The 22,832-nt window shown below is 42.2% G+C and overlaps 1 long non-coding RNA gene and 1 pseudogene across 1 annotated transcript in view; one reads left to right on the top strand and one right to left on the bottom strand.

Moving 5' to 3' along the window:
• LOC131827519 (uncharacterized) overlaps window positions 1-5,877 on the top strand; it is a 49,977-nt gene extending 44,100 nt beyond the window's left edge. Inside the window, exon 3 of the long non-coding RNA XR_009352040.1 lies at window positions 5,636-5,877. This is a non-coding gene — a long non-coding RNA (uncharacterized LOC131827519). The remainder of the gene's footprint in view (window positions 1-5,635) is intronic.
• Window positions 5,878-7,868: 1,991 nt separating this feature from the next.
• Window positions 7,869-22,540, bottom strand: LOC131820457 (forkhead box protein K2-like; annotated as a pseudogene).
• Between the last annotated feature and the right edge of the window lie 292 nt (window positions 22,541-22,832).

Below are 22,832 nucleotides of genomic sequence, written 5' to 3'. Positions count from 1 at the left end.
AATGAGATTCTTGGGACCGGTGTGGAGAGTTTGTAAGCTGTGATGAGCCTCTGCATGCTTTTTCAGGTGTGAGCAGAGGGTTAGAATAAAGGAAGGAGCCAAGAATCTTCGGGACCTGTAGGCGGGATGGGGTAGGGGAAGTTCCACCCAGCTGGGGTAGGGCCATGGAGAGGGTCTTATAGAGATGCTTCCTGATTCAGCCTCACTTCTGCTCCTGTCCCCCCAAAATCACCTCTACTGTACATTAGATGAGGTTACTCCCCTGCTGAAAGCTTTCCAGTGGACCCCCCCATGCAGCTGGAATAAAATCCAAAGTCCCTACTTTGGCTCATTAGGTCCTTCTATACCCTGACTTCTGTTCCTGTGACCTTATGTCCTACTCACCTGGTGGTCCCCCTTCCACCCACACGGCCCTCATTCTGCCATTAAATGCATCTACTTGAAGCCCTGGAGGGCTCTGAAATGTGTTCTCAGCCTTGTGTGGCCTGATAAAGTTAAGAGATGTGGCACTGAGTGTGATTGGGGCCAGGAATTTGAAAGAGAAATAAAAAGCCTAAGTGCTTATATGGTAGAGCTTGGGGAGCATGCTTCAGGGGATGTGCCAACATTTTCCTGGACCAGAAGGGGCCAGAGGGGAGAGACTTCATCTTGAGACTCACACCGGAGCAAAGAATCCTCAGACAGAAGAGGCTGGCATGGACTTCAAATGCAAAAAAATAGGGGAAGGAGTTCAAAACCAGGAAAACCTCAGGGCAGAGGGATCCCAACATGGAAATCTCAGAGACTATAAAAGAGCCTCATTTAGAAGAGAGACAGCTCAACATCTGCTGGGCCCAGTGGGGACTTTACCATCTGCCAGGCCCTCAGACTCCAAAGAAACCCCCCAGCCAAATCAGAACCATTCTAGCTCCTCATCGTCCCCCACCTCTTCCATCTACCCCCGCCTCTGTGCAACCAGAACGAAGTGTGGGAGCAGGTGGGCAGAGCAAGTAAGAGCAGGGGCTGGCCCCACCCTCGCTCCTCAACTCCCAGCCACGTGAGCTGAAGGAGGGCAAGGATTAAAAGCTAAGGTACATAGGGATGTTGAGATGCTTGCTGTCTGTAGAAGTTTGGATCTTCAAATTACTGAATCGAAACTGTATTTTATACGAAAGTGAGCAAAAGGGCCCTATCATCTGAGAGCTGCCAGGAAGGCAGGAATTCACCCAAACCTTCATTCAGGCACACAGTGTTCCCACTGCATAGTGGATAAAGCTGGATTCTCAATCTTGACTTCACATTAGCATCACGAGGGAGTTTTCAAAAGTCCCAAGGCCCATGCCATGCATTAGATGAAAAACAAACAAACAAACAAACAAACAAAAAATATTTGAGGGTAAGGCTTAAGCATCGGAATCTTTAAAGCTCCCCATGTGATTTCAATGTGTGACCAGAGACAAAAATAAAATTGCATTTTGATCATAATCAAAAGACTTTTCCCTATCCCAGAAATAATTTTATGTGTGAATTCCAGGGTATTTGTAATCCTTGAACTCCTTCACGAGCTCATGTACAAATTAAAGATTTAAAAGTAAATTTTAAACTTTAAAAATACTTGTGTGTGGGGTGCCTGAGTGGCTCAGTGGATTAAGGCCTCTGCCTTGGGCTCAGGTCATGATCTCGGTCCTGGAATCCTGGAATCGAGCCCCGCATTGGGCTGTCTGCTCAGTGGGGAGCCTGCTTCCCTTCCTCTCTCTCTCTGCCTGCCTCTCTGCCTACTTGTGATCTCTGTCTGTCAAATAGATAAATAAAATCTTAAAAAAAAATTATCAACTCCCTGGCCCAACCCAGACCTCCAGAACCAACCTTTCTGTGGGTGAAGTGTGGGCAGCAATCTTTTAACAATGGCGCTTGGGTGGTTCTGATGCCCAGCCAAGTTTGTGCAGCACTGGCAAATGCCAGCTGATTAGGAGATCTCAGACTAAGTGTCAAACCCACAGTGGGGAGAGAGACGTTCTCAATTAGGAAGCAAACTACTGGCTGTTAAAAAGAAGCGTGAGTGATTATGTGCTGGGTTTTTGCAGAGCTAGCCACCTAAGATTCCTTAGCAAGTAGTTTAAGTCATTTTAGGGCCTTTGGGAGATTTCCTGTATTTTCAGTTGTTTGGAGTGGGTCACATGGAAAATGTCCACATAAGTTGTCGTCATCTGTTTGCTTGTTGAAATGGTTAGGGAAAAAGAGAAGAGGAAGAGTCCTGGTCTCTCAGATGGGCTCAGTCATCTTATGGAGCACGAAATTGCTCATGTCTTTCATGGATCTTTTGCCATCTTTCAACCCCAGGTAGCACAAGGAAAGAGGAATAGGCTTAGAGGGCAAGCAGTTGTGAGATAAAATCCTGGTGCTGCCGCCTCTGAGCTATGTGAACTTAGCCAAGTTCCACAACCCCTCTGAGCCTTCATAAATTATCAGTCAAGGTGGGGTTAACTCCTCATTGGTTTTGTGAGTGAACTAGTACTTTCTATAAATGTATGTTCCTGGATCCTGGGATATAGCAGGTGCTCACTGAATAAAGCCAGAGAGGCCCAGCCATTATGTTGTACAGGGTGTTAAATCTGTAAGAGGTGCTAAAATGTTTCTGGAAATGCTCTGAGTTAGAGAAAAATGGGACTACCGGAAGTCCTCTCAAGGAGTATTTTATGGGGTTGGAAGAGATTCTTTCATGAGAGGTCTGGAATCGTAGTGGAGTGGAGGAGGGTTGTGCTGATGGGTGAGACCAGGCATCCTTCTGTGTCTGAGACAGCCTCAATGGCTATCTCTCATTGTAATAGCACCTCCCTTTTACTCTCAGAGGTGTCCCAGGTTAGAAGCTAAGTCATATGATCATCCTATTTAAAGATCATGTTCCAGTAACATTCTGTGGTTGTTGAACCCCCTCTTGGGGTAGAGGGCTCACCTACAGCTTTGGTGGTCCTATGTGCAATGTGCAAGCCCAGGGCTAGAGGGGAGCTTCTTGGATCCTCAAGGAGAAGCTGAGCATTGCCCCTGGCATGTTTCTCCATGTAGCACTTAGTCCTTTTTCCAAGACACACTAAATAAAAATAGTAGTTGAAGAAGCACTGACAGAACCATGGCTCAGGCAGGTCCAGATGGGATTACATATACCTATACCTCCATAATAAGGTGGGAGAATCACTTATCAGGAAGAGAAATGGGCTCAGCAACAGGAAGTCCAGACTTGAGTCTTCATAACTATTTAGGCTATATCTGATTCATGTTTCTCAGTCCCTTCTAGCTGTTGTCATTGTACATGTCTCTCATAGGCTCTTGCTACCTTCTGATTAACCATATGCTGGAAATGAGATAGTCCAATTTGATAATTAAGTTATTGTTTTTTTTTTAATTAAGTCCTGAGTGATGAACCAAGGGTGTCTCCTGTGAGTTGTAGTGAATGCATTTTGAGACATCTTCTAGGAGCTCTGAGGTTGCTCTACTCCTTCCTTCAAGAATTTCCCCAATACTTGCGGCTACTAAATAAGTGTGGCATTGATGGTGTTGGTAAGGAGTGGCTGTGGTTTAAAGCTGCTCTACAGAGGCACCTGGGTGGCTCAGCAGTTAAAGCCTCTGCCTTCGGCTCAGGTCATGATCTCAGGATCCTGGGATAGAGTCCCCCATTGGGCTCTCTGTTCAGTGGGGAGCCTGCTTCCCCCCGCCCTCTCTGTCTGCCTCTCTGCCTACTCTGTGATCTCTCTCTCTCTCTCTCTCTCTCTCTCTCTCTCTCTGTGTTAAATAAATGAATAAAATATTTAAAGCTACTCTACATTCTGGCAGAGGACCAGAAATATAGACGTGTGGCCTCTCTTCTTTTCTATCTGTGCTCACTCTCTTGATAATTGCTTCTGGTCTCGTGGATTCCAGTCCTCTCCATTTGGATGACCCCCAAATTTACATCCTCACTGTGGGCTCTAGGTTTGTATACACCAGATACATATCGGACTTCTCCGTATTGATGTCTATCAGGCATTTGTCCAAAATTAAACTCAATCTTCTCCGTATCTGTTTGTCCTGGAGTCTTCTCCAGCTTACTAGCTGGGAATTCCATTTTTCCAGTTGCACAGTCAAAAAGTCTTGGAGTCATCTTTGCTGCCTTTCACTCATACTATGTCAATAGACCTATCCATTTTATGTCAATAGACCTATCCATTTTACCTTCAAAGTATGTGCACCATTCAACTACTTCGTTTTGTCTCCACTGCTGCTACTTTGGTCTAAGCCAGCCTCATGTCTTGTCTGGATTATTTCAGTAGTCTCCCAATTGAGACCGGCTCCCATCCCTACCTTATTTTCATTCTCAGTCCTATTATGGTCAATTTCAGCTGGAATGGTCATGTTAAATGTAACTCAGATCATGTTACTTTTCCTTCCTTCCTCCCTCCCTCTTTCTTTTCTTCTTTCCTTCCCTCTTTTCTTTTCCTCTTTCTTTCTGTCTGTCTGTCTCTGTCAAAAGCCTCCAGTGATTTCACAATTCCCTCAGAGCAAAAGCCAGAGCCCTAACTATGGCCCGAGAGATGCTATACAATGCATTCTCCTTCCCCCTCCACCATCCACCTCTGTATGATCATCAAGTGAGAGACTATTCTTCTCTGGTTCTGCTCTGATCATAGAACACAAATATGCACATCCACAAGTTGCCTCCCCTCAGGCATGCTTCCACCCTAGACATTGCCCTTGACCTCTCCTCTGGCTGGAATGCTTTTCTCTGAGATACCCACTTGGGTCATTCCCTTCAGTTCCTTTATGCCCTCTCAACTGGCCTTGGCCTCACCTCCAGCTGTATCCCCTCCCTTCCCTCCTCTTTTCCTTTCCTTGCTTTATTGTGCCTCTCAACACTGATCACCATTTGATATACTTTATGTTTTACTTATTTTATCTTTTTTTTTTAATTGCCTGTGTTCCTCAACTTGAATGTAAACTCTGAGCAAAGTGGTTATTTTCCTGCTTCTCAATCTGTTTAAAATACTGTTTTTTTTTAATTTTTTATTTTTTATAAACATATATTTTTATCCCCAGGGGTACAGGTCTGTGAATCACCAGGTTTACAAACTTTACAGCACTCACCAAAGCACATACCTTCCCCAATGTCCATAATCCCACCCCCTTCTCCCAAACCCCCTACCCCCAGCAACCCTCAGTTTGTTTTGTGAGATTAAGAGTCACTTATGGTTTGGGAGGGAGACAAACCATAAAATACTGTTTAATACTGTTTAAAATACTGCTAACAGTTACCCAATCTAGAAGAGTATCTGACACATAGTCCTTCCTCCAATGTATTTCCTGAAGAAATGACCAAGGAAGAAATCAGATAATGAGTCCTGTTGATGTCAGTTGAGATTTACTGAACACAGCCTCAACAAATTTTACCACCTTTTTTTTTTTTTAAAGATTTTATTTGTTTTTTACCACTTTTTTTTTCTAGTTACAAGTACATTAAAATAAAGGATCTCCAAGAATTCTCCTGCTGACTAGCCCAACCTTTCTTTTTGGGTGGGTACAGAGTTCTTTCTTGTATCATTAATCTGCATGTTATGTTTTGGTATGAGAAGTATCAGGGAGCGAATAGAAAGGGATTTATTTATTTATTTATTTATTTATTTTGTAGAAACTCTGATCTGGTTCTCTAAGTAAGCAGAGATTGTGAGCCCTCTGGAAACACTTTCGTGTTCTACTTGCCATCTTTGTCAGAAAAATGTGAGGTGGGTTCATACTGTTGCCTTAGGCAAAAAGTGCACTACTCCCTTTGGGATGTTTCTGCACAGCAAAAATTTCTGTCTTCTCTATGTTTGCACAACTCTGGAGGGAATGATGGATTAATTTGGATAAGGGGCCGAGGCTGCTTGAGAGGGAAGGGACTGAGTCTCTAACTTAGAGGTCAGCAAACACTTTAGACTTGCAGGCCATATAATTTCTATTATAATAACTCAGGAAGCAACTTTGCTATTGTAATGCCAACTGAACCATAAACAATATGTAAGTGAATAAGCATGGCCGTTTTCCAACAAGACTCTCTTTATAGACACTGGAATTTGAAATTTACGTAATTTTTTCCCATGTCACTTAATAGTCTTCTTCTTTTGAAAACATATTATTTAACCATTAAAAAATGTGAAAACCTTTTTTAGCTCATGAGTCATACTGAAGTAGATAGTGGCCTGGAATTGACCCACAGAAGTGTAGTTTGTTGACATTTGCTCTTGAATTCTTGATTACCAAGGTAGAGGACAGCCCAAGAGTTCCTTTGTTTGAGGGAGGGATTTGTTCCAGCACACAGAAAGTAAGGCTGCGCTTTGAAAAACATTAGCTAATGTTCATGTATGAGAGAGAACTGTAACCATGGCACCTGTGTGGGGTAACCTCATAGGCTGTTCAGGGGCTTGGCAGCATCGGCAGGAAGGTGGCCATAGATTATACTCTGGGTAATGTTGGACCAGAGATCAGCAAGCATTGGTGGTGTGATCATGCATCCCAGTGTTTCATACTCATTTGGCGGATGGACTAACCCCTTTTGAGATCAGTGAGCCTCCAGGATCTTTATATGATTTGTGATAGGGCTGGTGAGAGTTCTCCAGAGGGATAACTGGGCATCCTGCCAATGTGATTATACAGGGTCAAGCCAACTCTATGGGTAGCTCAAGCTGGTGAAAAGGGTCATATTGTTATACTCATTTCTCTTTAGTCCCCAGGGTCCCATAGCGTGGCACCTCCTGAAAGCTTCATAAATACTTACTAAATTGAAGTTTACGATTTCTGAGATTAAAATACAATTTCTGAGATTAAAAAGAAAGGGATAAGTGTGTATTGATCTACTGTGTTCCAGCATGGTGCTGGGGCCATCACATTTGTTCCCTGCTTTCATTCTCCTTAGAAGGTAGATATCTTTGTTTACAGGAGATAAGTAACCCGTCCCATGTCTTACTACTAAAGGGTGGTGTTGCCTGTTTCAGAATCCAGGCTTCTCTGCCTCCTCACCCCTCCATTGCATTTCAGGAGATGAGTGTCACCCATTCTTTGTGTAACACAGGACAAAGAAAAGTGCATTTGATGTATAGGCAAAGATCTTTTTCAAGCCCCCTCGCTGTCATTAAAACTATAACCAAAATCCATCTCCCTGATACCTGGGTCTTTTTCTACTCATACTCATTAGTTCGCAGGCTTTGATAAGATACTTTAAAATGTAATGTATATTCTTTTATGAGGATGAGTTCTATCTTTCCAGCCAATCTAAAATTTCTCCCAGACCATCACAGATCTTAGGTTCGGGATACACTTGGAAGACCCCCACCTCCAGTGTCCTTTAAACACGTTTCCTTTTCTTTCAGACACTTGAAAGCATATAATGCCTCTCATCTCCCTTTCCATAAATAAACCACTCTCCCTATCTTTGGCTGTTGCTCAAAAACCAGACTGCTCACCCGTGGGCCTCTTCTGATTTCCTGTTCCTTTTCCACCCTTTCTTCCTTGTCTCATTTTCCTACAGTGTCTTGGCCCGGGGGAGGGGAGTACATAATATGGTGACGTGACCTTGCAATCACAGGTGTGTTGATTGTTTCCTCCTTTAGGAGTTAGAGAGAAGCCTGGTTCTACCCTTTCTCCTGGAGGATGGTGGGATAATGTGTTGCATAGGCAGACAGTTTGCAGGTGACTGACCTGACTCGGTCCATGATAGATACCAGAAACCTGTCTTCTACTTGGATAAAATATTCAGATAAGATCCACTGACCCCAAATATCTGTGTATGGCAATACTAAGGGATCTTTCATAATGGAATTTACAAGGACCACTAAAGGTTTTATTGAGAATGTTAGAAGTGCACTCTTTCAAGAGAACTATGAATATTATGTACAGTGACATATGACAAAGTGCAAAGGAAACACAGGAGGTTGGGTTATCCGTTTCTCATTCTTTGTCACTAAGAAACTGGCGCTACCACCGCCTTCAACAGTATGGCTAAGGGTCTGCTTTCCAGCTGGTGTGAATCTCTGCGACGTTTCACACTGTTCTTGTTCTGTGTGATAAGGTTTTACTTGAAGGACTTTCTAAATGAACATGGGAGTTGTAAGTTTCTGGTTGTGCCCTTCATCCTTTCTCTTGCATCTGTTTTCACTTTCTGGGGATCTTTTGAACTTCAGCATCTTTTGATCTTTTGTGCTCTGAGGATGGGAGAGGTCTGGAAGTGCTTCTGGTAAGCCCGGAGTAGAAATGGAAAGAAAGCAGAGCTCAGATTTGTGCAGCGATGTGATGCTTACTCGGAAGCGCCGGAGCTTTCGCTGTGGTTCCCCCCCGCTGCAGTGGCTCAGGGCTCTGCTGCCCCACTTCCCCTTCCCATTTAGAGGTGAAGGTAGTGGTGGCTGAGGGTGATGGTAGGACCCAGAAAACACTGAGCGGAGAGCCCGAGTCTTGGCTGGATCTCAGCGAGAGCTAGTTAAATTTCCTCCCTTCCAGGTCTTTCACAGGACTCTGGGGGAGCACAAAGTGTGCCTCTGCCTGTGAACATAGAAGGGGCGTTAACTCAGGGCCCAGTCGGGGGCCTTGCCACAAGTGCTGCCTACAGTTTGAGGCTGCTGACTTGAATTGGTCCATGTTGGAACGTGAGCCATCAAAAACTTGAAACTATCCAAGTTCATTCACGGGATCTCTGAAGGAGAGTGCCCCACACATGTTCAGGTGGCCAGTCCTCCGCCCCTTCCAGACCAGTTTAAGGAAACAGAGGGACAAAACTGGGATATATCTCAAGAAATCATAGGGTTCTAATGAAAAACCAATTAGAGCAGACAGATGGCCAATGCACACGTCCCACTTTGTTTGGATATTTAGGGCAGTAATTTTTATATCATGTGAAAGCAATGCCTGACAGCAGGTGTTAGTCACCATCATTTAGAGTGTGTCTAATAGAGCCTCAGGTACGGAAGCAGAATTACTGACATTTTATTTTGTCATTTTCCTATTAAGATGTCAAACACACTTTTTTTAACAGCATTTTTAATGATTTCAGGGGACAATTTATCCGCTCTCATCTCTGAGCTCCTGACACACTCAGAATAGAACATTCTTTCCATGTTTTTAGAAACCAAGTGTTTCAAGGAAAGAATATCATGTATGTAATTCTTTTCAAATTATAATATTTAAGTGAAATATGGATCTTGTTTGCTGTTTATTACAAGGAATAGAATTAAGGTTAAATCATCTAATTGCAAAACAGGACTCCAGGGATCTAGCCTCAGCTGTGCTGCTGAAATACCAGTGAGAACCAGATGAAGTCATTTTAGGGTTGTTGGAGCATCATTTTCCCATTGGAAAAAAGAGTCCTTGGGAAAAAAGTTTAAACAGTGAGGGGGAGGAGAGCACTAAGTGGAAGAACATATTAGAAGAACTTTGCTAAATTCTGACAGCCTTACAGTTATTTCTATGACCCTTTATTCTATTGAATACCTCATTGAAGACCTGCCAAAAAAAAGTTTATAAGAATAAAGAAACAAATCGTGGTGCCTGGGTGGCTTAGTTGATTAAGCGTCTGACTCTTGATTTTTGCTCAGGTCATGATTTCAGGGTTCTGGGATTGAGTCCTGCATCAGGCTCTGTGCTCAGCAGGGAGTCCGCTTCTCCCTCTCCCTTCCCCCTCTTACAGGTGCTCTCTCTCTCTCAAATAAATAAATAGATAAGTAAATAAATAAATAATAAAAAAAATTAAATGAAGAAGAAGGAAGGGGGAGGAGAAAGCAGAAAAGCAATTAGAAGAGTATTAAGGGAAGCTTCTCCTCTGACCCCTCAAATACAAACACTCAACAATTATAAAACAACTTCAGAGAGCAGGTGAATTGGACTCACTAAGGAAAAGATGACAAAATCAAATAGGGTAAATTCAGGATCCAAATCCCTAAGGTTAAGTCCTTGAGAAAAAATTAGTAAGTACCTACTTAAGATTTATGGGGTTGGAAAGTGGATTGCAAAACGAGTTGGATGAACAAAAAATATTTTTGTGGTGCTTTATTTACCAGTGAAAGAGCTTTAGGAATAGAAATAGAAAGTGATTTTGAGGTAAATATCTGGAAAGAAACACAGGGCCCTTCTAGGCTTACCTTTTGCTAACAACTTTAAGCAATTCAACTGGTACCTGTGTGTGTAACAATTACTGAGAAATTAAATTGTTGCTAGAAATATGTAATCCTAAATTAAGGCCTTATTGCAAATTTCTAAGTAAAACATGGGTGGAAAATAAGTATCAACCTTTTTTCTAATTATGTACCTATATACCTAAATGCAAAATCACATATTTCTGATAATATATTGGTAGCGTTTTCTCAATTTAATAAACACTTGTGAGTCTCTATTAGGAGTACTAATTTAAGTAACAGGAGCAGTACTCAAAAATATTTACTGAAATACAGCACTAAGAATTGCAGGAATATTTCCAGAAATATTCCCAATTTCCCATTATGATGGCATATCACAAGTTATTCCTTTCTTTACAAGCCTAAGATAGCTTCAGTGTATCTACTTTTACAATCAAAGTGATTTCTTTCTCCTTTACTATCACACAATCATGTGTCCAACTAAATATTTTGGTCTTTCTTTTCTTTAGACATCTCAATGAATAACACTCTAGCAATTTATTTTTGCATTTTTAGATGGAAGAGATAACAATACAGAGTTAAAGACTTGGATGTGAAATTCATCTTTAGCAATTGTGACCTCTTCATTATGGTCAGGCCATAACTATCGAATAATATTTGAGGACATTGAACAAATTCATAATCAGAGAATGTTAAAGTCGAAAGGAGCTATGGAAATTATTTATCTTAAATACCTAATTTTACAGACTCAGTTTCATTCAGTAAGAACTTTTGACCCTGAGTTAGCACTGGGTAGGCTGTTGGGATCCAAAAATGGAAAAATGTAGGCTTGGAGAGGTCTTGGGATGTATCCAAGGTCACAGGTTATGCTAGATATCTCCTCTTTGACCCACTGTCCACATTCTCTGCTCTGTACTTCTGGATGCTGACCTTGAGAGACACTTTATCAGTAAGATTTCTAGTCTTCTGGCTTCTAGTTGAGATTAGAACACCCATGGAGAGCACAGCTCAAAGATCAGAGGATGAGGAGGAAAGTGAGGTCAGGGTATTTAGCCTCCTGTTCCTTCCCTTGTGGTTGTTTGGAGCTGGCTGCCTGCTTGGTATGTCAGGGAGTCCTCTCCATAGGATTTGCCTGCTCCAGATTCTGATTACCACTCCTTCTGCATGTTCCTTAAACTACAGGTGGCAGAGGAAATTTACAGTTATTAAACCCCGGTTCTACATTTTTCCTCGGGGTTTCCCTATGTGCTGCTCACATCTTTGTAAGTAATTCTTTAATTAAATTTTCCTTAAATAATCCTATTTTAACATGCCATCTGTTTTCTATTGGGACCATGAAGGATATACAGCTTATAGAATGATTTTCAGTTTACTTGATTTGTTACGTCTGCTGGTGGGTTGGTAAACCAGTTTGTACTTAAGGTTAACAAAATTCTGGTTGTCGATAGAGCTTAACTGTTTTTAAGGCATTGATGCAGGAGTCAAAGTAGGGACAACACGGCAGAGTCAAGTGGTGGCAGTGGAATTTTACATTCAGTTTCCTCAAGTTGATACTTAAGTAGCTGGTGGCTCGATCACATTCTTTGATTCTGAATTCTATCCAGTGGGTTTCCGTTTGTGAGAGATACCTATTCTGTCCCTCTTCTCTAAACTTATGGTAATAAGGTAAACCATTGTCTTTTGACTGAATCATTATCAAGTTTGTTCGTCAGAGCAACAAAATCGAGACTGTGTTGGCCTAGAGCTATGGAAGATGGGGGGCTTGAGAAGTCTCAGGAAAGCCTTGAGTTTTGTCTTTCTTCCCCTCAGCTCTCTAAGAGTCTATTCAACTGCTGGCTTATGGTTAAATCCTCCAATAGTACAGTCCATTCTTGAGTTTAAGACTTTGATTCTTATTCAGGTTGTCCTCTCCCTGAGAGTAATAACACGTTAAACTCTTAGTGATTAAAAAGGATCTCAAGTAAAAATGTTTTAGATCTTTATGAGAAATTTGGGAACTGAGAGAGATCTGAGAGGCTTGGATACTACAATTAGTGGGGGGAAGAAAGGAGACACTTTAGTGTGGGGAAAAATATATATCATAAATTTGCCAGGCTTAGAAATAAGGTATGATTTAAGAAAAAGTTGAGAAAACTCTTTCTCAATCATAGAACTGGGCATAATGAATGCCAATTGGGAAAACAATGAAAAGCAATTTTGAGTAAAATGCCTTGTTTTATTGGTCCCAGCCTTTGGCATTATACATGATTCTATGTTATAGTTGTGTTGAATGGAATGCAAAATAATTAATAGCAGTGTTTATTGACTTCCCATATGCTAGACAGTGTTCTAAGTATATTACATTTATTAACTCGTTTGTTTTGCCTAACAATTTCATTAGGAAGATGTATTTTTGGTCTCTGTTTTAGTTTCCTAGGGCTGTAGTAACAAAGTACCACCAACCAGATGGCTAAAACAGGAATTTATTGTCTTAGTCTAATGGCTAGAAGTCCAAAATCCAGGTGGTAGCAGCGTTGGTTCCTTCTGAGGACTCTGCAGGAGAATCTGTTCTAGGCCCTTCTCTCAGTACTGGGTAGTCTTAGTCCTCACTTGTAGATGGTCTTCTCCATATGTTGCATTGTCTTCCTTCTGTATATATTTAACTGTGTCTGAGTTTCTTATTTTTCCAAGGACATTGCTCATACGGGATGGATTAGAGCCTACTTCCTCTGATCTCGATCATATGCACAGATCCTGTTTACAAATACAAAGGTGTGCTGGTAAATGTATATACCTGTGTCTTAACTATGGAATTGAAGCACATTATTTTGCATCCTAACCATTTAAAAAAAAAAAGATTTTATTATTTTATTTATTTATTTACTTGACAGAGAGAGAGAGAGAGAGGGTGAGAAAGAGATCACAAGTAGGCAGAGAGGTAGGCAGACAGAGAGGGAGAAGCAGGCTCCCTGCTGAGCAGAAAGCCTGATATGGGGCTCAATCCCAGCACCCTGTGATCATAACCTGAGCCAAAGGCAGAGGCTTAGCCCACTGACCACCCAGGTGCCCCACATCCTAAACACTTTTTAATGGACTTTGTCCCTAATTGGAGATGGTTCCTTTGGCACCTGCCTTGGTGCATTCATTCCACAGCTTGATAAAGGTGTTTGAGGGATTATCATGGCTGATATTTTTTCACCATTGACATAAAAACAGCAGGATTTTGAAAGCTAGAGAGTCGCATAAAGCAAGATGGAATCTGATAGTGGTGACCTGTGTGTAGAGCAGCGTGGCACATCCTGCTGTCTGCCCCCCCGCCCCCCCCCTGCCTGGCACCTTTCTCCTCTCTCATGTCACCACCTGGTGCAGAGGGAGAGACACAGGCCTCTGACCTTGTCATACCCTTCCTGCCCTCTGAAGACAGCCTGAAGCAGTCCTTACTGGGGTGATATCAGTGCTGGCGCTCAAGGTGGAGAGGGAGTTTAGGGACTTCAAATCTCTTTGTCATTCTCTCTACATTCTTACAAGGATAATGGAATTCCAGAAAGCCATAGTGTAGGGAAGCATCTGAGATCATGTAGAAGTCCTCAGGAGAGACAATTGAACTAATTATCCCTTAAGGCTGCTTCGAATTCTGTGATTCCAGAATTTATTTTTCAAATAAAGAAGTTGAAGCCTTGAGAAGCAAGTGATTTGAAAAAGAATATAGCAGCAGTTAGTGCCAAGGGAGGACTGCATGACTGGTGAAGAAGACTTTGCACTCCCATCATCAAATCCATGAGCGTCCATGTCAGTCCTCAGTCAGAATTTGTATTCCTGCCGTCTCACTTCTAGACTTTTGTTTCCTAGTCAGACTCTAGGACCTTTCAAGCCCTTTTGAAAAGGCTCATTCACTAACTAGGGTGAAATCCACCCTGAAGAGGAGGTAAATGTGCCAACCCACAGCACACTGCTCTCCCCCAACTGGCATGACTTCTGGAATCCCAGTGAAGTAATGGCTCACAGGACCCCTGTCCCCACCATACCACCACCTGATGCCCCTCAAAATGCTAAGTGGGAAATAACCTTCCAGCTGATAACTTTGCTGTAGCTATAAATTTGGGAACAAGAAGAGAAACAGTATTTATTAAAAAAATTTTTTTGAGAAGCAATATTTAATTAACAGTTCTGCTTTGTTTGGGATGCCAAGCCAAGAACCAAGGTGTCTCAGATTTTATACATGCTCTGTCAATCAGACCTGTGGAATTTGCAAAACTTTGTACTGTGGAGTAGACTGTAATTGGACAGGAGAATTCTGTCCCCCTCTCTGTTCCCTCCTTCAGAACTCAGCTGGCCACAGAAGGCTCTGGGATGATGCATGTCTACTCACAGTGTGCAGACAGTGCCTGTGTCTGTCTTTGTTCCTCACATCAGAATTTATATTTACCAAAAGAAGAGAGACAGCATGATTGCCAGCAGCCATTCCTTGAGGTCAAGGACCCCATTATGGCGCACTTCTTTTTTTCCTTCCCACAGCACCTAACATAAAACCCTACACCTCTTAGTCCTTCTGTGAGCACTGCTGTTAACTGACTTACCTTCCTGGCTGGTCCCACTGTAGCACAAGCTTGTAGCAGCAAGAGAAGGAGCGGCTCTCCTCTTAGCTGCCCTGCCAAGAACTCAGGAGAATTTTGTCCAGGGGCTGTGACAGAAAGATCAAAGAGACAGTACATTTAATAAATTTCTGAGCTCTAGCCTCTAAGTATGTGTGAGTATATAGTAACCAGTAATGATTTATCCTAACACATCGTCATCTGAATTCTAGAACATTTCTAAGCGATATTCCATCAATCCTCCAAGCAGTCTGTAACACAGATAGGAAAATGAACATGTTTTCTATGACTCATAAACAGTATGGATGCTCTTAATAAACCCGATTTTATAGAGATTGTGATGATCATTTCTGAGCACTAGCTAAGTCAGAGAAATGAGTTCACTTTGGGGCACTCGCTGAATGGAGAGTTGTGTGCAAATGCAAGAATGACAGTGGATGGTGCAAGCTGGTGCAGCCACTCTGGAAAACAGCATGGAGGTTCCTTCAAAAAGTTGAAAATAGAGCTACTCTATGACCCAGTGATCGCACTACTGGGTATTTACCCTAAAGATACAAACATAGTGATCCGAAAGGGTATGTGCACACGTGCACCCAAATGTTTATAGTAGCAATGTCTACAATAGCCAAACTATGGAAAGAGCCTAGATGTCCATCAACAGATGAATGGAAAAAGAAGAGGTGATACACACACACACACACACACACACACACACACACACACTATGCAGCCAGGTAAAGCAATGAAATCTTGCCATTTGTGATGACATGGATGGAACTAGAGGGTATTATGCTGAGCGAAATAAGTCAGTCAGAGAGAGATAATTATCATTTGATCTCTCTGATATGAAGAATTTGAGAGGCAATTTGGAGAATTTGGAGGTAAGGAAGGAAAAAAATGAAACAAGATGGGATCAGGAGGAAGACAAACCATAAGAGACTCTTAATCTCACAAAACAATCTGAGGGTTGCTGGTGGAAGGGGGGTTGGGAGAAGGGGGGTGGGGTTATGGACATTGGGGAGGGTATGTGCTTTGGTGAGTGCTGTGAAGTGTGTAAACCTGGCAATTCACAGACCTGTACCCCTGGGGCTTATAATACATTATATGTTAATAAAAAAAAAATGACAGTGGATCTGTCCAATACCTGCTGCCTCAGAAACATTAATTCTATGTGGAGTAATGTGTGACTCCATAGAAAGTTCCTTCCTTATATTTAAAAAAGTCTTTCTTGTTTTTTAAAGGACAAGAACACTACATATAACTGTAAAAGTAAAATATACACAATATACACAAAATAAAATATGCAAAATATACACACACAAGAAAATGTGAAAGTCATTCTCATTATTATGTTCTTCCAGACTCCCTGATAATAATAATTAACAGCTTGTGTATTCTTGCAAACATTTTTTCCTACATATGCACATATGTGCATTTATGAAATATAAAATATAAAGTCTATATATTATTTATGAAATATAAAGGTCTGTATGTCATTCTATAACTCATTTTCATCATTGAGTAATGCATGTTGCGGTATTATAAAATCTATAAATCTGTAAGATCTATAAATCTAAGTTATGCTTTTTAATCACCACATACCTTCTTTTCAGAGGAAAAGATACTTAACGTATCTCCTACTGATGATCATTTATGTTGTTTCCAAATATTTTCATACTGCAAACAATGATACAATAAATATTCTTGTGAGCAGAAATGCTACAATAAACATTCCTGTGGCCTTCTGTGCAATAAGAAAAGAATTATTACAATTCTTTTTGGAGAAAGGAAGTGTGTTTTTAATGTAAATTCCTAAAGGAAGAATTGCTTTCAAAGGTAATTCCATGTATGGCAGGGTAAGTCCTAAATGTTTAAGACCCTCATTTATTATTACTCACAAGATGATGTATTGGTTTTGCAGTTCTTCTTGGCTAGAACCAGTCATATGCCTGCAGTCAGCTGTGAGTTGGCTAGGGAGTTCTGCTGATCTTGGTGGGGCTATCTCACATGTCCGGGGTTGGCTAGCTATTGTCTGGTCTGATAGCCTCAGTGTTTTTCCTTGAAGCTTAATCTGGGCATGTTCTGTCATGGCGAGGCAGGTCAATGAGAGGGGGTGGAAGCATGTAAACATTTCTTCAAGTCTCTTACGTCAAGCTTGTTTTTATCCCGCTGGCCAAAACAAGCTACATGGCTGAGATTATGGGATATGAGTGGGAGGGCATTGGCAAAGGTGTGGAAAATTAAGATCATTTTTGCAATCAATTTCTATACATATTTAAAAAGTTTATAGATACTGCCAAATTGCCATCCCACACAATTTAATTTGTTTTTACCACAACAAGTGGTATATAAAAGTGTTTTGGCAACAAAATTCACTTTCCCAGAGTGAAGTTCCCAATTAGGAACATTAGACAATTTCACTTTAATGACATTTCTCCCTTCCTTTTGATTTCTGCTATTTTGTTCTAGCAACAGGTAAGTTTATTATAGGTGTTGTTTTTTCTGTTGTATAGTTTTCCTAGGATTTATGATGTTGACATGATTTTTTATAAATAATTTTTAACTTTAATTAAAGCAACTTTAATAGTTCTTTTTTTAACTCTTAGTCATAATTAAAAGGGAATTAATACATACTGTTAATCTTTCCATAAAGTAGCTCCTATATTCCAAAGATTGTGTATTTTGTACTACCTCTTAATTTAATGAAATGGTGTTATTGAATAAGTTTGCAAAACATAGGCACACGTGTTATATTTTCTGAGATCATTTACATCTAGCAATCCCCTTCTGTTGCTTTTATACATGAACAAGGCGAAGATAAACTATTCAGTCACATATTTCTATTTATCTACTGTCTTCTGGAATTGAATGTTCCTATGGAGAGTTTTGAGATAGATGTTTTTTTCCCTCATTCATTCATTCATTTGACACCTATCTATTGAGCTTCTACTATTGGACAGACACTATTCTAGGTACTGATTATACAGAAATAAACAACATATATGCAAATATCTCTGCTCTCCTGGAGCTTAAATTCTAGTGGGAGGACACACACAATAAACAGAATGAATAAATAACAAATTACCTCTATTGTATAGATAAATAAATATAATTTAACAAGAAAAGAAGGGATATAGAGTGCCAGAGTGAGGGTTACTTTAAATGGGGCAGTCAGGAAAAGAATCCATGAGAAGTGGACATTTGAAGGATATGAGTGAGCAAGACTCATATCCTCATCAAGACTCATCATCCTCATATCCAATGCATCAAGAACATTCTAGGCAGGGTGAACAGCATGTACAAAGGCCCTGAGGTGACCATATTTGGCATATATGAGGAAAAGTATGGAGGCCTCTTTACCTGGAGCAAATGAGGTGAAAAGAAGAATAGAAGAGATGAGGTCAGAATGCTAACTAAGGTTAAGATCAGGTTGAGCTTTATAGATCATTTTAGAAATTTGATTTATATCACAATGAGAGGTAAAAACACTGGATGGGTTTGATTAGAGAAGTGACAGGGTCTGACTTAATGATTTAACCAAAGTAGTCTGGCCACTTGTAGGTGACTTTAAATTTGTTGTTGTTTGTCTTCTCCTCATGGATACTCAGAGAAAACTTAAAATATATTTATCCTTGAAGTATAAAAACTTTCTCAGCATATTCATATGAGTTGTAGTGGTTTTATATTACTCTCTTTTAAAATAAAATACTATGTCTTTTGACTCACAAAGTTGGCTCTTTCTTTATCTGGGGGAAGTTTTCTTCTGTATTACCTTTTCATGTCTTCTCAATTTCATTTACTATTTGATATTTCAGGGGCACCATTTATCTGTTTGTTGAAATGCTGGTGTTTGTCCTCCTGCTATCATTTTTGTGTTAAGTACTTCCCTATATTTGCTTCCTCTGTTTGGTATATAAGTTTCTCAAAACTATCCCCCACATATCACTGTTATTTTTCTCTCATTTTCATTACTTCCTGGTTCATATTTATTTATTGTTTCCTAGCTATTTTGTGGTCTTCAGCTTTTTTCATTACCTTTCCCTTTAAAACTTTTTATTCTATCATTTAGCTTTCCTCTCACATCTTATCTCATAGACAGTTTTCTGTCTAAAGCAAAGTCTAAAAGTCTAATTCCTTTGAGTGTGCTTATTCTAGAAATTCTTTTAAAACATATTCCAATTTTTAACTTTTTTTCCTGCTTTAGTATTTTTGTGTTGTTGATGAGCCTTTGTATTTATGCTTTTCATTTTTGAAAGGGGATGGTGCTGTTTAGGCCTTCTCATTGCCCCAAACTGGCTGGGTGGTTTCTGTTTTGCTCCCTTCTGTTTTTTTTTTTTTTCCATTTTATTTTATTTTATTTTATTTTATTTCTTCCCAGTGTTCCAGCATTCATTGTTTATGCACCACACCCAGTGCTCCATGCAATACGTGCCCTTCATAATACCAACCACCAGGTTCACCTAACCCCCCACCCCCCTCCCCTCCAAAACCCTCAGTTTGTTTCTCAAGCATCCACAGTCTCTCTTGGTTTGTCTCCCCCTCTGATTTCCCCTAACTCACTTCTCTCTCCATCTCCCAATGTTCTCCATGTTATTCCTTATGCTCCACAAGTAAGTGAAACGATACAATAATTGACTCTCTCTGCTTGACTTATTTCACTCAGCATAATCTCACCGGGTCCTCTTTGCACCCTCATCTTATAATGTGAGCTTGAGGCAAGGTGTTGATGGTGTAATGTCACCTTCTGTTTCTGAGAGTTGGGGGATAGTTGCTGGAAAGAACACTCATACCTACAAGAGACCTCGATTTTATGTCTCTATTTCTTTCTCCATAGTTATTATTTTTTTTAAAGCATTATGTGGTAAGACTGAATCTTTTTTTCCACATGAGGTAGAATAGTTCTATCATTTTAAACACACACAACACTTAGGAAGCTTGTTTTACTTAAAGTGGAAAATTATGCTAGGAACAAAGTCAACAAAAAGTAAAAAAACACAGGGACGCCTGGGTGGCTCAGTCAGTTAAGCATCTGCCTTTAGCTCTGGTCATGATCCCAGGGTCTTGGGATGGAGTCCGGCATCAGGCTCCTTGCTCTGTGGGGAGCCTGCCTCTCCCTCCGCCTGCTGCTCCCCCTGCTTGCACGTGCTCTCTCTCTGTCTGGTAAATAAAATCTTAAAAAAAAAAAAGTAAGAATACTAAAAAAAAAAAAAGAAAAGAAAAGAAACCACAAAAAGTAGCAGGAAAGAGAACCAGTTAAGTGCAGCTCCAAGAGTCCGGCAGTTCTTTGGGTCATGGTTATCCACAACTCAACGTGGGCATCTGTCTGTGCAACCATCCCACACACTGAGCTCGAGGTACACTATATGTATTAGGGGCCTGTTCTCACAGAGAGACCTGCAGATGTCCTCAAGTCGCTCCAACTGAACTTCAACAGGACAGTCAAAAGGAGATTATTCTGTCCCTGCAGCTCTGCCTGCCCCTGGTGCCTCCCTTAGGGAGGGCCACAGGTCTCTAAGCTCCTCTGCTTGGAGTTAACAAGCTAAGCTTGGAGTGGGGAGACTTTCCAGAACCAGACTTTGTTGCAAGTGGTTTTGTTTTTTGAAAAAGGTGTGACTTCTTTAAGGAATTTTAAGACCACCTGCTTTTTTGTGTTTTCGGTGCTGAGGTGAACCCCAACCACATGGCCCTCTACCCACTGAGATAACATGCTTCCAGCGCAGGTGAGAGACAATGTCTCATTTTGGCATCACAGAGTTAATCTAAAAGTAAGAAAAACTGTCCTAATGGAGTAGACACTTACATGGGAACTGGAGGCAAGAATCAATAGGTTACGCATTAGAAGCCCTGGGCACACAACATCCTGACTCTATAGCTTCCAAGACCCTGGGGCAAACATACCAAGAGCCCTGGTTCAGAGGAAGCCTCTTCTCTTAAGCCTCCCCTTCGGTAAACCGGACTCATTATGATGTATTTGCATTGTGGTTTTAGCTCCCCCACCTTGTGGGACTGCTGCCTGGAAGGTTCCTACAGAAACCTGGTAGGGTCAAAACCTCCCCCTCCCAACTTGTGGGAGGAGTGCCCCAAAGGACTGGAAGCAGCCTCTATTAGAGATCACCCTGTCCAGAACCCAAGACTCTCTCACCCCCATAAAAACAAAGTACCCTTGTAGCCTCAGGGCAGTTGCTACCTCTGGGCCTGCCCACTCTCTCTTCTTGAGAATGTACTGTCCTTAAGAAACTGCTTTGTGCTTTCTCCTTTCCTTCTGGCTGTCTTTCTTGGAACGTGGATCCTCATCTAAATCTTTTGTGGGGAATCCAAGAACTGCAGCCTCCATTCACACAGTGCAGTTTCTCTTAGTGGGAATAGTCTCAGTTGCTCCTTTGGGAGGTCCTTCTCCCTGCCTGCTGCCTGCTGCAGTCCACACTCAGGGTGAAGTTGATGCTTGTGCTGTCTTCCGTCTTGACCAGTCTCTGCTCTGGCCACTCTAGTCGCTGTTCCTGTGCTCTGTGGGCAAAGAGGCCAACACGTATTCACGTGTTCCCAGCTTGTGTATAGGACTCAACACTGCATTGTTCACTGGGTCGTGGACGGCAGCAGGGACTGGCACCATGTGAGTCCCGTTTTGTGTTACAGTTTTTAATGGGCAACTGGTGCTGACCTGGAGGCACCTGTTGTGTTGCGGTGACTGTCTGGACAGGGGCGGTCTGTGACGTCTGTGTGATCCAGTCAGCATTGCCTGGTGTGACATGGCTAATCGCAGGAATAGGTTCTCCTTTCACCTTTACTTCTTTGTGATCTCCCTTCTCTTGTGCCTCTGCCTTAGGAGGGGCCAGCATGGCTGCCTGAGCGACCACTGCCTGGCTGGCAACAGTGTGTGTGTTCTCTGGGGCCAGGCTGGCCCTGCTGGTGATAGACGCCGCTGGGATCTGATGGATGACATGCACTCTCTGCACAACAAGCTGCCAGGAGGCCGAGGTCGTCACGGGGCTGTGACCGTGTAGGTGACAGGCCTGATGGTTGGTGGCAGCTGCTGCTGCATGGCAATTAAAAAGCGCCAGCTAGACAGCCCAGTGTGCTCTGGGCAGACAGGGCCTCTTGGATGACAGCCAGTTTGGACTCAGGCTCCAGGGTGGCTGGTGAACCTTCTTTTAACAGGCTCTTAGGGGTCTGGGCACCACTGCAGTGAGCAGACAGCACTCCAGTGTGATTGGGAGAGGCTGGGGCACTTCTAGATGAGAGGTCCCAGGTGTTTTGAAGCAAGGCCACGTCCCTACGCCGTCTATTCTTAGAAGCCTGCTCTATTAATTTGCTTTCAGAGTCTCCAGAATAAGCCTTTGCCTGGTTCTTCCCAGGAACCTGGTATTTTGATGAAATAACGATTCAGAGAGATTGCAGCAAATTGAATTCTCCCCATCCTTGTCCACAGTTCTGTAGTATGGATAGTTTTTAGTGATGTATAAATTCTATTTAAGGTGAGTTGTTTATCAGGAACCATTGTAATTGCTTGTACGATCAATTGTGCATAGGAACAAGGTGGCTTTGACTCCTCTTCTAAGCTGTCTTCACTGGAACTTCTTTTTCATTTTCTGGCTGCAAGTTGTCGGCCATTAAATTGAGGTCAGCTGGTATCACACAGCCCATTTTGTACCCCGAAGGGCCCGCTCCCCGAGGGCTGGGTGTGCAGGCGTTTGCAGCACTGACGCCTTCCGTGGGGAAGGAAAGGGGACGGATGCAGTGGGCCACGGTGTCTGGAATGTTGATGCTCAGGGGCAAGACGTAGGCGGGCACCACAGCAGAGCCTCCGGCTACTCTGTCTTCTCAGCGAACCTGATCTCGGTGTTTGTGCCTGGGAACCTAAACACGCATGCGTGATAGCTGCCCGGGCAGGCGCTGACGCCTCTGGAGCACGCAGCCCGGGAAGGCGCCGTTCTCGCTGAGGCAGTGTGGGAAGCGTCCGCTGCCGGCGGGGGCGTGAGGCAATGGTGGTGGCCCGGAGAGGTGAAGCTCGAGTGGCCTACGGTCACGTCCACTGAGCCCTGCAACAAGTTGCGCCTGATGATTACCAAGTGCTTCTTCATCAGGTACTGGAACTCGTGGCCCTGGTCTCTGTCGTGAGGCGGGACCCGCCATATTCCTGAAAGTGTCCTGGCAGCCTTCC

This window comes from Mustela lutreola, chromosome 1, assembly GCF_030435805.1.
Source record: "Mustela lutreola isolate mMusLut2 chromosome 1, mMusLut2.pri, whole genome shotgun sequence".
Classification (NCBI taxonomy): Eukaryota; Metazoa; Chordata; class Mammalia; order Carnivora; family Mustelidae; genus Mustela; species Mustela lutreola.
Note: the sequence above shows the minus strand (reverse complement) of the source record. Positions and strands in the feature narration are given on the sequence as shown.